Genomic DNA, 16,718 nt, shown 5'->3' with positions numbered 1-16,718 from the left:
AACAAGCGATCGGCTCATATTTGAGCATGATAAATCACATTGTGCCTACCTGTTGCCAAGCGTTCCACTGGGCCCCTAACAGGATTGGTGAGGAATCAGTCTGGATCTTCTTTTTTTGGGCTACAACTTCACTGCGCCGACTAGCATTCCTTTTCACAGTGTACTTTTCGAACAAAAAAGACGACTATAGGATCAATTCGCTCTTCAAGAAACTGCTCATCCCATACCTTCTGCATATCTCGTATGTGTGGAACCTGGTCTTTTTTAGTTCCAGCCTCTTCCTCGAATACATAAGGTAGGTAGGGCTGGGTGAGAAATTGTTTCGTCTTGCCAATAAACTTTCCCCGACCTTCAATTAACCTTACTCATAAAGGGTCTTACGGACGAGAGAACTACCTAACTAAAGAAAATTATTGTTCTTTCTAAGAGTAGGCGTGGACAATTTTTTGCAGGGAAACTTTCAAGTGCGGTTTGGGAGATCTAATTAGACGTTAAAAATTTATTAGTGCCTGATGCAGGAAGGGTTTCTTGTCCCATGAGTGGATTCTCGGTTTTTTTGATGAATCCTAACTATTACAATTTTCGATTGACAACTTTCTCACCTCATTAATCTGATATGCTACCAACAATTCAACAAAATACGAGATAACAGCTCCACGTAGGTAAATCCATCATGGCAACCAAATCATCAAGTAATAAGAGGCATAGATTAGCATGTTAGAAACAATGCAACAAATCATGTAAGAATGCATGACACGCATAAAGAAGTGATATGTACCAAGAAGAATGCCCCTCTTCTACCACCACACAAACATAATCAACAAAATCGCCCCAAGATATCACATAACATCCAGACAATGCCGCCCTTATTAATAAATCATCCCTCCTTGTCTCGCCACATGTGCAAACTTGATATAGCCCGCCTTATCTCACAATAAATGCATTATCAACAATGACAATAGCACGGGAGAAACCTCATGCCAACACCCGATAATCCGCCCAACATGTTCACATGTACCATAATCACAACAATGCAAATTAACACATCATCATCAAGAAGTAAACCTTCATAACTCATCAATAAAGTGCACAAGGAAATAATCAATAAAAGTGCAGATGGAGTTCAACATATAAAACATGATTACAACAAAATCAGATATAACAACCAAGTTCAATTAGTCATACAAAGGATTATATATGTGCCACAGAGTGCACATGTCCCAATCAAGGTTCAACACAAGAAGAAGTACGAATGTGTGTTCATAACATACGAGTATCTACCTCCAAGGAAATATTGACATAACTCTCAAGATGTTTTCATCATGTTCAACATAAGGTACCAACAGTCTCAACATTTCCCTAGCATGGTTTATTGTGCTCATGTAGTCAATTAATGAAATAATACATAGAATCAAGTAGAACATATAATCAAATAAGGCATAGAGTAAGCTAGAATCTACCCCAATCATGAATACCCATGGCGCAAGTATATATGCTCGTCACCTCATATATACATCACCCCCGCATGTAGCAATCAATATCAATTAGTAGGAAAAGTTCCCTCAACCAAAGCTAGGCAAGACACTTACCTCAAACAAGCCAAACCAATATTCTAAAAATAGACTTTCCCTTAGAAATCACCCTCGCCCGGCTAGCCAAAATTGTCTCGATAACATCAAACAATGCAAAAGGAATCAATTTCAATTAATAAAGTTATTATCTTCACCCAAATATACAAAAGTCAACTCCGGGCCCGCCCGATCAAAACCCGCATCGAGGGGGTAGATCTCGACTACCTATAACCCCACGAGTCCAAAATATAATTAGTTTTAAAATCGAGTCCAAATCGACTCTCAAATCTCATTTTATTTTCCAGAACATAGTCAAAATCCCCAAAAATTCCTTTTCATTTCTATGATTTTGGTGTAAAACTTCATAAGAAATAAAAATAAAATATAAAAATTAGGTGAAAATCACTTACCCAATAGCTAAGTGTGAAAGTCTCCCTCCAAAATCGCCTTTAACAAAGCTCCCAATCTCAAATGTGATAAAATAAGCCTGAGTCCTGAAATACACAACATATAACCAACTGCAAATGTCCCATTTGCGACCAAAGGTTCGCAAATGCGAACTCCGAAAAAGCGAACAAAAGCTCGCAAAAGCTTACCGTTACTGTAACGACCAAAATCCCGCCTTAAGGATCGTGATGGAACCTAGTCCCCAAGACTAGGTAAGCCTATCACATAACGAGATCAACGGAGAAATACAACTTAAAGATTAAATAAAGATGAAGAATTTCCATATCATAACTAAAAGCGGAATATGATAGTCATAAATCCCAAAACCGAGTAATACAGAGTCATAAGCTCGACAGAGAGTACAAAAAAAATGTAAAAAATACAACACTATTTTGGAATTACATAAACAACAATAAGGAAAACAATAGAAGGTGACTTACAGGCCTACGAGCGGAACGACATCTATACCTTGAAGTCTCCATAATAACTCAGAGTCAGCTCACTAACTACCCACACGCTCTACAGTACCTGGATCTGAACAAGAATATGCAGAACTGTAGTATGAGTACACCATAGTCGATACCCAGTACGTATCAAGACTAACTTCGGTGGAGTAGTGACGAGGTTCAAGTCACGACACTCACTAGTCAAATAACCTGTGCAAAATATCAACGACCGGCAATAGAAAAAATAACAGAAGGCAATAACTGTAATCTCATTAGTACAAGTTATAACAATTTAGAATAAATTAAAGTCCAGTTTCAACTATAAGTCATCAAATAGAATCACACACATATGGCACCTTGTACCCGCATTACAAATCACCCTCGCACGGCAAAGATCTCGTGCCACAACATAAGTCACACTTGCATGGCAAAGACCTCGTGCCATAATAAAAGTCACACTCGCACGGCAATGACCTCGTGCCTCATCATAATCCACACTTGCACAGCAAGGATCTTGTGCCACAATATAAGTCATGCTCGCACGACAAAGACTTCGTGCCAACACGTATATCGTAACCGTGTGAGTTACCAATAACATGTTCGAGAGGAATTTATTATGAGTCAAATAAAGTAATGCATGATAACAACTTTTTTTTTACTTCAATCCGTTATGTTACCAACAACTCAACAGAATAAGAGATAACAACTTCACGTAGGTAAATCCAACTTGGAAACCAAACATCAAGTAATAATAAAGACACATATTAGCATATTGGAAAAAACGCAACAAATCACATAAAATGCATGACACACACAAAGAAGTCATACGCACAACCAAGAATACCCCTTTTTCACCACTAAACAAACATCATCAACAAAACGCCCACAGGACATCAAATATCATCCCCACATAGCCACCTTTATCTCACCGCGTGCGCAACAATAAATTAATGCCCGCCTTGTCTCGCCACATGTGTATTAACAAATCATCCCACCTTGTCTCGCCACATACGCAAACCCGATATTTATAGCCCGCCTTGTCTCGCCGTATGTGCAATACTAATACTAATACTAATACTAATACTAATAATAATAATAACAATAACAATAATAATAGCACGGCAGAAACCTCATGCCAACACCCGATAATCCGCCCAACAAGTCCACATGTGCCATAATTATCACAATACAACATGCCAACAATTGTCATCATGACATAAACTCTTAATTTATCAACACATTGCACAAGGACAAACCAATAAGAGAAATGCCTATGGGTGTTTACACATAAGTGTGAATTCAGCTAACTCAAATTAGCAATAAGATCACAAGCGCTAAACTAGGCCAATTCAGGAAAATACAATCCTAAAACATGATCTCTAACATGGAACATAAACTCAAGTAGTCATCCAAAGTAAATACACGTAGAGTAGAGACCACTCAATCAAAACAAAGCGATAGAAGCAACCTTGGCTCAAATCCGATCATAATTCACGCATACTATCGTGTACACACTCGTCAACTCGTGTACACATCAACCACGCATATCACAAATAAGCAATTAAGCCAAATCCTAAATTGTATTTAGGCAAGATACTTACATCAAAAGCCCTCAATCAATACTCTAAAAATACTTTTTATTTAAAGTTCACCTCTTTTCGGCCTAAATCTAGCCAAAAGTGACTAAATAACAAAAATGCAAGAAAAATCAATTTCAATTAATAAAGTTAAGATCTTTACACATTTCCCAAAAAGTCAACAATAAGTCAACCCGGGACCGCCCGGCCAAAACCCGAGTCGAAGGGTAGATCTCGACAGCCCTAACCCCACGAGTCCATATATGTATTTGGTTTTCAAATCCGAGTCAAATTCGACTCTCAAATCTCGAATTTTTATTTTTTTAAATATTGTCAAACTTCCGCAAATTTCTCTTCAAATCTCATAATTTAGATGTTAACATCCATAAAAAAAATTGTGCTATATAATCAAGATTGAGCCAAAATCCCTTACCCAATAGTTTGGTATGAAAATCTCCTCCAAAAATTTCCTCCCACCAAGTCTAGGGTTAAAAATGTGACAAAATGAGATTAAGTCCTGAAACCCCCACCTTTTGTTCAGCTGCAGATGTCGCAAACGCGACCTGGGTTAGCAAAATGCGACCCCTCGCAAATGCGAAAAAAAGGCATCACTTAGCAGCACTAAGAATGTCTCAAAAGAGACAAACTCTTCGCAAATGCGAACAAGGGCTCCTTCGCAAAAGCGACTGCCTGATCGCAAATGCGGTCACCCCTGCCCAGATGCCCATCCCAAATGCGATCAAGGAGTTTGCAAAAGAGAACTCTCCAGCCCCCAGCCCACCTTGCAAAAGCGATTCCCACCTCGCAAAAGTGAGGTCCGCAAATGCGAACAGGATCTCGCATTTGCAAGACCTGCAGCATCAGCCCAACACGAGCAAAATTTAACCCCACTCAAACAACACCAAAACGCATCTGAAACTCACCCGAGCCCCGGGGCTCCACACCAAATATCCAAATAAATCTAAAATCATCTTTAAAACTCGCTCGTGAACTCAAAATACCAAAATAACATCCGCAACCACGAATCGGACACCACATGAAAATTACAATGAAACTCAAGAATCGCTAAAATCACAACCAAACGTCTGATTCCTACCAAACCAACTCGGAATAACACCAAACTTTGTACACAAGTCACAAATGACAAAATGGACCTATTCCAAGTCTCGAAATCAAAATCTAAACCCGATAGTCATAAAGTCAAATCATGACCAAACTTAGGAAATTTCTAAACTTCCAAATTGCCAACCTTCGGCAAAAAGAGCAAAATTAACCTAGGGACATCTGAATCTAATTCCGGACATATGTATAAGTCCAAAATCACCATACAACCTATTGGAAACATCAAAACACCGTTCCGGGGTAGTTTCTAAAAAAGTCAAACCTCGTTCAATATTTCCAACTTAAGCTTCCAAGCTAAGAGTCTATTGTTCCAATCAATCCAAAACCTCCCCAAAACGAAGCCAACCATTCCCGCAAGTCATAAAATCACAAATACACATACAAGAAGTTTCAATAGAGGAAACAGGGCTAAAATATACAAAACGACCAGTCGGGTTGTTACATTCTCGCCTTCTTAAACAAACGTTTGTCCTCGTACTTACCAAGAGTCGCTCTATAGCCCTCAAATCATTGCATATATTTGCCATACACATACCCACGGGAGATCCCACGTCACCTCAATCCACATAAGCCCGTCACCACCATCTCGACTGAAGATTATTCCTTCAATCTTAACCAATAAGCCTTACAGCTAAATTTCAACATCAAGGCCTCCTCCTAAGACCTGTTTTCACATATACACACTATATCGACCCCAACCAACTGCAACAAATCACAATACATTTTCAAGGTATAACCACACGACATAATTCATCGCTCATAAGCCCATAGCAGCATCTTCGACCACAATAACTGCCCATTACCAAACCCGGTACCGGTAAATAACCTCATAGCAAATAGAACTTTGTTCTAAACCTTCCCAACACTGCTAATGGTGTAAGAAACATGTGGAACTTATAACTACTAAACCCACCAACAAGTCGTGGAGCTCTCTCACCCGACAAGAACCAATGCCATGCTCTAAACTGATCAATGACATTCGTATCTAGACATACCTTAGATCGATCGCACTAATTCTAGTTCCAATGATCTCATCTCGTCCAGTACAAGCTATTCGACCGTCAAGCCACACCAACCGCCACCTAGTCACATACGTCTCAATTCGTGCCCATCAAGCAGAACTCGAATATAACTGATGATGGAAAGAGAAAGACATGAGAGAACTATCCAACATGTCCAATTACAACTCCCCATCGAGTACCATGCTATGAACCCATCCCATAAGGAAGAAGCAAAACACACAAAATAATCCCAAAAAATCTTATCCTAACATAACCCCACCGCGACATATGGCCCGATCCAAACATACCAATCCACATGAACACATGAGGATCCCATCATCAACTTGGAATCACAAGTAGAATAAACATCCCATCAATCGAAAACCTTTCACTAACTCAATCTCGTAGAACAAATCCACAACACACAACAAACTCCCATGCCTATAGAGCACCTCACCCGCAAGTCATGGTCAACCTATCCCAAACTCACATCCAAAATCCACCATATTACGTACAGAAAGTCAACCCTAGTCTCAAGACCCCCAATAGTGACCCAGCAAGAACGATAGACACGGTCTACCATAATAGAATCCCTAGCGGGTGTAGACACATAAACAATGGTACTCATGAATCACGGGGCATAACCAAACATGAAGCAGAACAGGACGACACATACAAATAAGTAGGATCAGGATCAAATAAAAACTGATGCATCTCTATGAAAAATTTGAATAATACCTATAATAACATCATTTGGTGCGGTGGCCTCAGTCCTACCAGGGAAAGTATTACAACGGGCATGGCCTCCCCCTCTAGGATGTGTAAATGTAGTAGCAACTAGAACAAAAAACATAGCTTGAGTACTCTGCTGAGGTATACCCGTTCGAAGTCTAGGAAAATCCCTCACCATGTGACTGATATCCCCACACTCAAAGAAACTTCTCTGCTGACGTGGCTGTGAAAGTTGTCCGAAACGAGTGCTCTGGGACTCATGGATAACTGGGTACCACGTGAAACCTGAAGTGTATACTAAGCTGGCTAACAAACAAAACTTCAACCATTAGGCGTCTTGCCCCCAAAATAGGGACCAGCCAACCCTCCAGGTCCACAAGGCTTCTTAGCCTCCCTATCCTCCCTCTCTAGACCGCGGATATGCTCTAACCTCCTAACAATCTCCACCACTTGATAGAATGGAGTATCAGTCTCCAACTCTCGTGCCATCCTAAATTTGAGACCATAACCGAGTCCCTAATAAATAATGGACTCTCTCTTTAACAGTGGTGATGTTCTTAACGTCAATACCACACAAGAGGGGGGTGATTTGTGTGGTGCCCAATTTTCGCTCTAGAAGAACCTGGTTCTTCTAGGTTTACTAACTACTACTGTTTGTGGAATAATAAGTACATAAAATAAAGAACATAGAGATTTTGCGTGGAAAATACCTGGCTCAAAAGGTGAAAAAACCACGACCTACTACTCAGTAGGATTTTCCCAAACTTCCACTAAAATCACTGAGCTAAAACAGCATTTACAAAACTCTTTGTAAACCTAAGGATTAACTCTAATCCCGTTGTAGCACACAGCCTCAACTGTTGCGACAACTTCAAGTTAGCATATAACTTGAACACTCTAACTACCTAATACAATTGCTTCTATGAAAGCTGAAAGGTACAAGTTTAAATCACCTACTACAATTGAACTACAAATAAGGAAAGACACAATGGAATTGGTTCTTCTATCTCGTTCAAGTAGCTTCAGGAGTGCACACTCAAATCTCACATAAATTGCTTGCAAAATCGCCTTGCTCTTTTTCTCTCAATTTAGTTTAACTTCTGCATTTGTGCAATCTCTGTAAAAGAGAACAATCACTATTATTTAATAGGTTAGTAATTAGAGTTTGATTGGGACTCAATTGCTGATCTTCCATCGAAGTTGAGTCCTTGAACATCACAAACTCCAACACTATCTTTTATCCGGATTGTGTTCTCTTCACATAAGGAGACTCTCTCCCCTTATCCAATATGCACCTTTTCGATCATATCAGGAGATATTGTTGCTTAATCAATGGGAGTTATCTCCTTCACGTGCATCTCACATGTGTAGGTTGATCATGACTGTGCTTCACATGATGGACCTGGTCCATGACTGAGTTCATTTGTCATTCTTAAAAACTTCACCTGTTCCTGGGCCAACAAATTCCCCCTTTTTGATGATGACAAACTCTGTGCTTTTTACTGATTCGAAGCTTGTAAGAACTCAGCTTAACCATCAATACTAAATTTAGAAAATTCACTTATCATTAAGGACCAGGTAATTAGGTTATAAATATCACTTATTTCAGAATATGTAAAGCACAATATCTCTTCCCCCTTTTGGCATCATCGAAAAGTTGCATACACACTATGAATCCCAGATTTTAATAAATACTCATGGCCACAGGGGCAACTGCAAGTGCAATCACGGTAATATCATCAGTAATCAACAAACATATTTAAACTATCAAGGTCAGAATAATCATAGAACAAGAGAAAACAGCAGTTGTCATTGATAGTGATATGTTACCATTAACAATCCACAAAAAAGAAAGAAAAACATTCAAACCATGAGCAAAAAAACAGAGAAATCCCTAATCTGGGTCACTGGGGGTCACTAGGGTACTAGACAAGTTCAGGAAACAAGTGCTGGGAGTCCTAAGGCTTGGAGGAACTGGGGGGTTGAGTTTGGAGAAAATTCAGTATGTTCTGAAGAATTCCATCATTCTTCTCCTTTTCTTTGGCAAGCTCAGTTCTAAGGCCATCCCTCTCAGTTTCCAATTTAACCACACGAGCCTTGAGCCTAGCATTTTCAGCATCCTTAGCTCCACATTCCTGAACCAAAGTTCTAACTTTGCTGTTGATGGGTGTCTTCAGAGATGAACCAGGTTCAACTAGAATGGCATTGACTGGATAATCACAGGCCAGAAGAGTTTTGATGCCGAAGTTTTCCTTGCTCGAGGCGATTTCCCATTTCTTCAAGGGCACATTTAGCCTGTCCAGAACTGTGGTCAGTATGAAGCCATATGGAGTAGCATGAGACTTGGAGCCATTTATGACCCTGTCTAGCAATTTGACAATGAGGGCAGGCCAGTTGATTTGCTTTCCTCTCTCAAGGCACTCCATAAGAACCAGGTCCATGTAGTTAGCAGTGTGCCTTCTTTCTTGTCTAGGCAATAAGCACTTGTTGACAAACTCAAACACCACCTTGTGCTCAGGCCTCATCTCACTTTTCTGCACAGCCCTGGCTTCATTCACTTCCTCAGAGTCACAGAACCTTTTGGTGATTTCAAGGGCAGTAGGGAGGGAGTCCAGGCATGGCCACCTTTGCCTAGTGTAATCATCAAACCCTTCAGAGGGTATGTCCAGAATTTCTCCCAATTTCTCAGCATCAAACTGCACTGGGACTCCCTTCACCAAACTACTGACTACCCCATCCTTAACAACAACGTTGGCCATAAACTCAATTAGCTCATTTCTGGCTAGTCTCCCATCCATCTGAAGGACCATGTCCTTCCAACCATGAGCAGCTAAAGAGTCAACCAATCTCATCATCCCTGGTTCCACCAGGTCTTTCAACAATCTACCTTTTAAAAATTTTCTTTTGCCAAAGATGGCAAACTTGTCATGTTCCTTCTCAGATTCATCATCTTCTTCTTCTCCACTCCACTCTTCATCATCTGAAACTTTTGTTTGTTTAGCTTTCACTGCAGATCTAGTCCTTTTGGATAGTGAAGGTTCATCAGACATAGGTTCAGTAGAAGACTTCTTGGAGGAAGTCTTTGGCTTTTTAGGTTTGGGTGTAGGAACCTCCACTGTTGTACCCCTTTCTTGATGGACTAGTTCCATCTCCTCTTCCTCTGCAAACTCAGAGGATTCTGCTACCTTTCCCTTTTCCTTCTCCATTTTCTTTTTCTTACTTTCTTCTAAGGCCTTTTATAGATCAGCTTCACTTTGTTTTACCCTGCTTCTTGTGGCTCTACCCCTAGGCACTGAAGAGGCAGTAGGTGTTAGGGATGAGGCTTTTCTTTTCTTGGATGGCTTGGGAACATTTGGGGCTTTTGGTGTGGTAGCTTTGCGTTTCTTTGGGTCATAACTTGCTCCAACCTTTTTCAGTAGGTCTGCCAAGGTTTCCTCAGTAGATGAAACAGGTCCATCTCTTTATTTGCTTAGATGAACTAACCCCTCGGCTGCTTCCCCAGAACCACTTCCCCCTGACATCATGCCACTCTCTTCTACCCTCTCTTGTGCAACCCCATATATAGCCAGAACTTCTCCCCTTCCCATTTCCCCTCTCTACACCACTTGCACCCTCTCTCTCTTTTCCTTTCTTTTTACCTCCACTCCTACTCAACTTAGGCAACTTAACATCTCTAATGGGGCCAATCAGAACAAACCTAGTCTCTAAGTTTTCAACCATAGATAAACTTACCTCAGTGGGTGATTCTTGAATTTTCTCAGTGTTAGAAGACCCATGTCCTTCACCTTCAGTCTGCGACTGAAAGGATTCAGACTCAGAACTGGAGTCAGAATTTTGAGCTGGGCTTTCTTTTACTTGGCTAGCTTTCAACCTTTCATTTAAAACCTTCCTCAGAGCCCCAGATGCTACAGATTTTTGAGCAAGCATTTTCTGCCTTCGAAACCTAGGTTTTGGAGATACACTGGGTGGAGTAGATGAGGATGAATTTGAGGGTGATGGTGGTGGAGGAGTGCCAGGATGATCTTGTGGGTTAGATATGATTGTTCGTTTCTTGAAAGAATTTGGGAATTTTGGAGAAGAGGGCAACTTGAATTGAAGAAGAATTTTTGACGGTTTTAGAATAATGAAGAAGGCTGGAGATGTGGTGTGTATTTAAAGAGAATTAGACATTAATTAAGTAACGACAACTTTTTCAGGGGTCAAATAGAAGTCTAATCAAACTGAGAGTCCAGAAATTTTAATGATCAATTTGGCTTCCCTAGATATTAGGCCAATATTACGGTTTAGAATTCTAGAGGGACGGAACTAGTTCAATGCCAACGGATAGAATATTCTAGGAATTTGACAAGTATTGGACTTCTGCTCATGATTGAACCATTAATCTTTCTAGTTGTGCAAAGTATAGAAAACATACCTGAGCTTTCATATGAGCCTATACTGATGAACCAGGTTCTTCATTTAGAATTCTCTTGAGCATGCCTCATATACCATAATAGAGAAAATTTTGTAAGAGATCAGTGAGACATATAAACACATGTCACAGGAGTATACTAGTTAAAGTATGAAGCTGAGTAAAAATTAATCTAGATATTTACACAAGCTCAGAATTCCTAGCCAATTTTTTTTTTCATTTTTCAATTTTTTTCACTGTGCATTCTGAACTAGACCTATTAGGTGATCTTAATCATCCCTAATTCCAACATGTTCCTCTCAAAGTTTTCTCTACTTAGTGCTTTAGTGAAGATGTCAGCAATTTGTTTATCAGTAGCACAAAATTCAATGGAGATCAATCCTTCTCATAGTTATCTCTTAAGAAGTGGTGCCTAACATCTATGTGCTTAGTCCTCTTATGATGAACAGGGTTCTTTGTCATACTTATAGCACTAGTGTTATCACAGAATATAGGAATGCAACCAACTTCAACACCAAAATCTACCAGCTGCTGTTTGATCCATAGCAATTGAACACAACAAGAAGCAGCAGCAACATATTCAGCTTCAGCAGTAGAGAAGGCCACTGAATTTTGCTTTTTGGTAGCCCATGACACAAGACATGAACCAAGGAAGTGTGCCATACCTTAGGTGCTCTTCCTATCCACTAGAAAGCCTGCATAATCAGCATCAGCATATCCTACTAGATTGAAATTGCTACCTTTGGGATACCAAAGACACAGATCAGTGGTGCCTTTCAAATATCTTAGTATCCTCTTGACAGCAGTCAGGTGAGACTCTTTAGGATTAGCCTGAAAGCGAGCATAAAGCCCTACACCGAAAACAATGTCAGTTCTGCTAGCAATAAGATACAAGAGTGAACCAATCATACCCCTATACAGCTTTTGATCAACTGATGAACCAGGTTCATCAACATCTAATTTAGTGGCAGTTGCAATGGGTGTGTCTATTTCATTAGATTCTTCCATTTTAAACTTTTTGATTAGCTCCTTTGCATACTTCTGCTGATGGATCATGGTTCCATTTGGACTTTGTTTGATCTGTAAGCCTAAGAAGAAGTTAAGTTCACCCATCATGCTCATTTCAAACTCACTCCCTATTAGTTTTGCAAAGTCCTTACTTAGCTTATCAGTGGTGGCCCCAAAGATTATGTCATCAACATATATTTGTACCACAAGGATATCCTTACCTTTTTCCCTTAAGAATAAGGTACTGTCAATTTTACCTCTTTTGTAGCCATGTTCAAGCAGGAATTTGGACAGTCGTTCATACCATGCTCATGGGGCCTGCTTGAGTCCATAGAGAGCCTTGTCTAGCTTGTACACATGCTCAGGACATTCCTTACTTTCAAACCCTGGAGGTTGTTTCACAAACACTTCTTCTTTCAGGTAGCCATTAGGAAGGCACTTTTGATATCCATCTGATAAGAGTGAATTCCATATGTGCTGCAAAGGCTATGAGAAGTCTGATTGCCTCTAGTCTTGCAACTGGAGCAAAAGTCTCATCATAATCTATGCCCTCCTCTTGGCTGTAACCTTGGACCACCAGTCTTGCCTTGTTTTCTTATAACAGTTCCATCTTCATCAAGTTTGTTCCTAAAGACCATTTTGTACCAATGACTGATCTATCTTTGGGCCTTGGAACTAAGATGCCAAACTTGACTTCTCAAATTGATTGAGTTCATCTTGCATTGCATTGACCCAATCTGCATCCTGCAAAGCCTCAACAACATTTTTAGGTTCAATAAGAGATAAAAAGGCATCAAAAGCACACAAATTCTTTAGTTGTGATCTAGTTTTGACTCCAGATGTTGGATCAGTGATAATGTTCTCAACAGGATGAGAACTTTGATACTTGTGAGGTTTCACAACCAACTGGTTCCTACTAGCTGCGTCTCCCATGTGTTGTTGCTCAGGAACAGGGTCATGAACAAGTTCTTTTAGGGGATTTATTTCAGTTCCTCTTTGATAAGTTCCCCTTGTCAGGTTGCCCTGAATGGAAGAACCTGGTCCATCACCTGTTCCTTCTTTTGGTGCCACTTTGACTTGTGCTGAGGCTTCAGTCAAATCCTTTACCAATCCAATGGCTTCATCTTCATGTTCTTGTCTCTCAGAGAGAATGTTAGTTTCATCAAATACTACATGTACACTTTCTTCTACACATAAAGTTCTTTTATTGAACACTTTACATGCTTTGCTATGTGAAGAATATCCCAAGAATACTCCCTCATCACTTCTGGGATCAAACTTACCTAGGGAGTCCTTTCCATTGTTGTGCACAAAGAACTTACATCCAAATGCCCTAAGATGTGATATATTAGGTTTTATCCCTTTAAGTAACTCATAGAGAGTCTTCTCTACAAGAGGTCTAGTCATGTATCTATTGATAATGTAACATGCAGTGTTTACAGCCTCTGCCCAGAAGCTATGGGGCAGCTTACTAGAAAGAAGCATAGTCCTAGCCATGTCTTCAAGAGTCCTGTTCTTTCTTTCAACTACTCCATTTTGTTGAGGAGTCCTAGGGGCAGATAAATTATGAACTATACCATTTTCATCACAGAATTCAGCAACTTTAGCATTTTCAAATTCAGTTCCATGATCAGACTTAATGGATGCAAGTTGATTTCCTATTTGTTTCTGAATTTTTCTAACAAAGGCAGTAAACATGTCAAATGCTTCATCTTTAGATGTTAGAAATAGAACCTAGGTAAATCTAGAATAATCATCAACAAGCACCATTACATATTTCTTTCCACCTCTGCTCATGGTTCTCATTGGACCACAGAGATCCATATGAACCAGTTCCAACGACTTGGTTCTGCTTACCATCTTCTTGCTTTTGAAGGATGACCTTACCTGCTTTCCCCTTGCACAGGCCTCACAAACTTTGTCTTCCTTGAACTTGATGTTGGGTAACCCTATCACCAAGTCCTTGGAGACTAATTTGTTTAACTGATTCAAACTGGCATGACCAAGTCTTTTGTGCCACATGAGGGGATCATTATCCAGCACACTTAGGCAGGTTAGTTCATTTTCAGAAAGAGTTGACAAATCTACAATATAAATATTGTTAACTCCTTTTTCCCTGCAAAACAATCTTGTCAGTGGCAAAGTTAATCACAAAGCATTTAGTAGAGGTGAATGCTACAAGGTTACCTCTGTCACACAGTTGTGACACACTAATCAGGTTGTATTTCAAGCCATCTATCAAGTAGACATTCTCAATGGAGTGAGAGTCTGTCTTACCTACCTTTCCAACCCCAATAATCTCACCTTTCTTCCCATTCCCAAAGGAGACATTACCTCCTTTTAATTCCTCAAGTGAAAGGAACTGGTTCTTGCTTCCAGTCATATGTTTTGAGCAGCCACTATCCATGTACCATATTTGGCTACTTCCCTTCACTTGGACCTGCAAAAAAAAAATCAGGGGTTAGTCTTAGGAACCCAAACTAGTTTGGGTCCCTTTCTATAGGCAAAGGGATAAATCAGATTCCTTCTAGCCCACCCAGGCAGCCTACTTTTTCCTTGAATAAAAGTTTTGTTCTTTTGACTGGGCTTTTCTTTTGCATTATATTCATTTTTATAATGGCAAGTCTTGCCACAGTGTGTGCAGATTTTGTTCTCAGGAAGAGTGAGGTACTTGCTTTTAGGATCCCACTTAGGTGCTTGGGTCCCATAACCAAGTCCTCTTTTGTTGCTACTGTGATGTTCTTGTAACCAAGAGAGTGCACCAAAAGCCTTATTCCATTTGCAAGTTCTGTCTAGTTCATGTTTTACCTTCCCTAGATCTTCTTTTAGTGCTCTTATCTGCTCATCCTTTCTGTACAGCTCATCCTTCATTTTTCCTAAGTTTTATTCTAGGGTGAGATGTGTGTAATCAGCATACTTCTTTCCTGTTCCCAATTTTAGTTTTAAGTTCTCAGACTTAAGTTCTAGGACACTAGTGTCAAGTTCAAGAACCTGGTTCTTCAACTCAGCATTTTTACTTTCACTCTCATTAGCCCTAGACTCTAGATTTTTGCACTTGGCTTTTAGGATCACACATTTCCTAGACAGTTCTTCCTTCTCATTGTTAATTATCTCAGACTCATCAATGAAGTCTAGCAGTAGCTCAGACAACCTTTCTTTAGACAGGAAATTAGTCTTGTCCTTGAGATGAAGAATACTTACCTCTTGTTCATCATCTGATTCTCCAACGGCCATAAGCGCTTGTTCATCTCCAGCTTCATCTTCTGAGTCCTCATACGATGTTTCTCCCTATGCAGCAACCATAGCCTTTGTTGAACCTTTGTTCCTTTTTGGTTGAACCGGTTCCCTCTTCCTGTTCCTTCGTTCAGCCCTTTCCGTTTTCCACTCAATTTCCCATTGAGGACAATTCTTGATCACGTGATCAGTCTTACCACACTTGTAGCAACCCTCATTGATTTATTTCTCATGAGCCCTTGGTTTGTTGAAGGTTGTACCTCTTGAAGATCCCTTTCCTCTCATCAAGTTCTTTTTGAAATCTCTTGTGATCATAGCCATTTCATCATCCTCCAGATTTGAACCTTCAGCAATTCTTAGAGACAGACTCTTTTCCTTCTTGGGTGCATCCATTTTCATGGTTTGTCTTCTCAGTTCATAGGCAGTAAGGTTTCCAATTAGTTCATCCAGCTTGAGAGTAGCAACATTCTTTGATTCCTGGATAACAGTAATTTTGCTTTCCCAAGAGACTGGCAGAACCCTTGTTAAAATCTTCTCAACTTTGTCTTCTTCAAGGATAATCCTTCCAAGAGACTTAAGTTCATTTGTCAGTGTGGTGAACCTTGTATACATCTCTTGGATGGTTTCTCCTTCCTTCATGGTGAAATTCTCATATAGAGAATACATCAGTGTTCCTCTGGACCTCTTCACTTGAGGTATTCCTTCATGAGCCACTTGTAAAGTGTCCCGGATTTCCTTAGTAGTGGTACAACTTTGAATTCTACTATACTCATCTGGACCTAGTCCACACACAAGCCATTTCTTGGCCTTGGCATTTTTCTCCCACTTCTTTAGGTCTTCAGCGGTGTAGTCAGCTCTTGTCTTTGGCACATCCACTCCTTCAGCATTCTTCTTTATAGTTGCTAGAGGTCCATCAGTGACTATGTCCTAGAGTTCATAGTCTTCTCCTATGATGTGATCCCTCATCCTTTTCTTCCACCAAGAATAGTACTGTCCATTGAAAAGTGGAGGCCTAGCAGTGGATTGCCCTTCCCAGTTCCCAGGTGGTGCACTCATGTTGATCATTTCCTAAGGTGTTAGCCTCTTCAAGGATAACCCACTCTGATACCAATTGATGTTCTTAACGTCAATACCACACAAGAGGGGGGTGATTTGTGTGGTACCCAATT

Source organism: Nicotiana attenuata, unplaced genomic scaffold (genome assembly GCF_001879085.1).
Source record: "Nicotiana attenuata strain UT unplaced genomic scaffold, NIATTr2, whole genome shotgun sequence".
In the NCBI taxonomy this organism is placed as follows: domain Eukaryota; kingdom Viridiplantae; phylum Streptophyta; class Magnoliopsida; order Solanales; family Solanaceae; genus Nicotiana; species Nicotiana attenuata.
The sequence above is the reverse complement of the archived record's forward strand: the minus strand, read 5'-3'. Positions refer to the sequence as shown.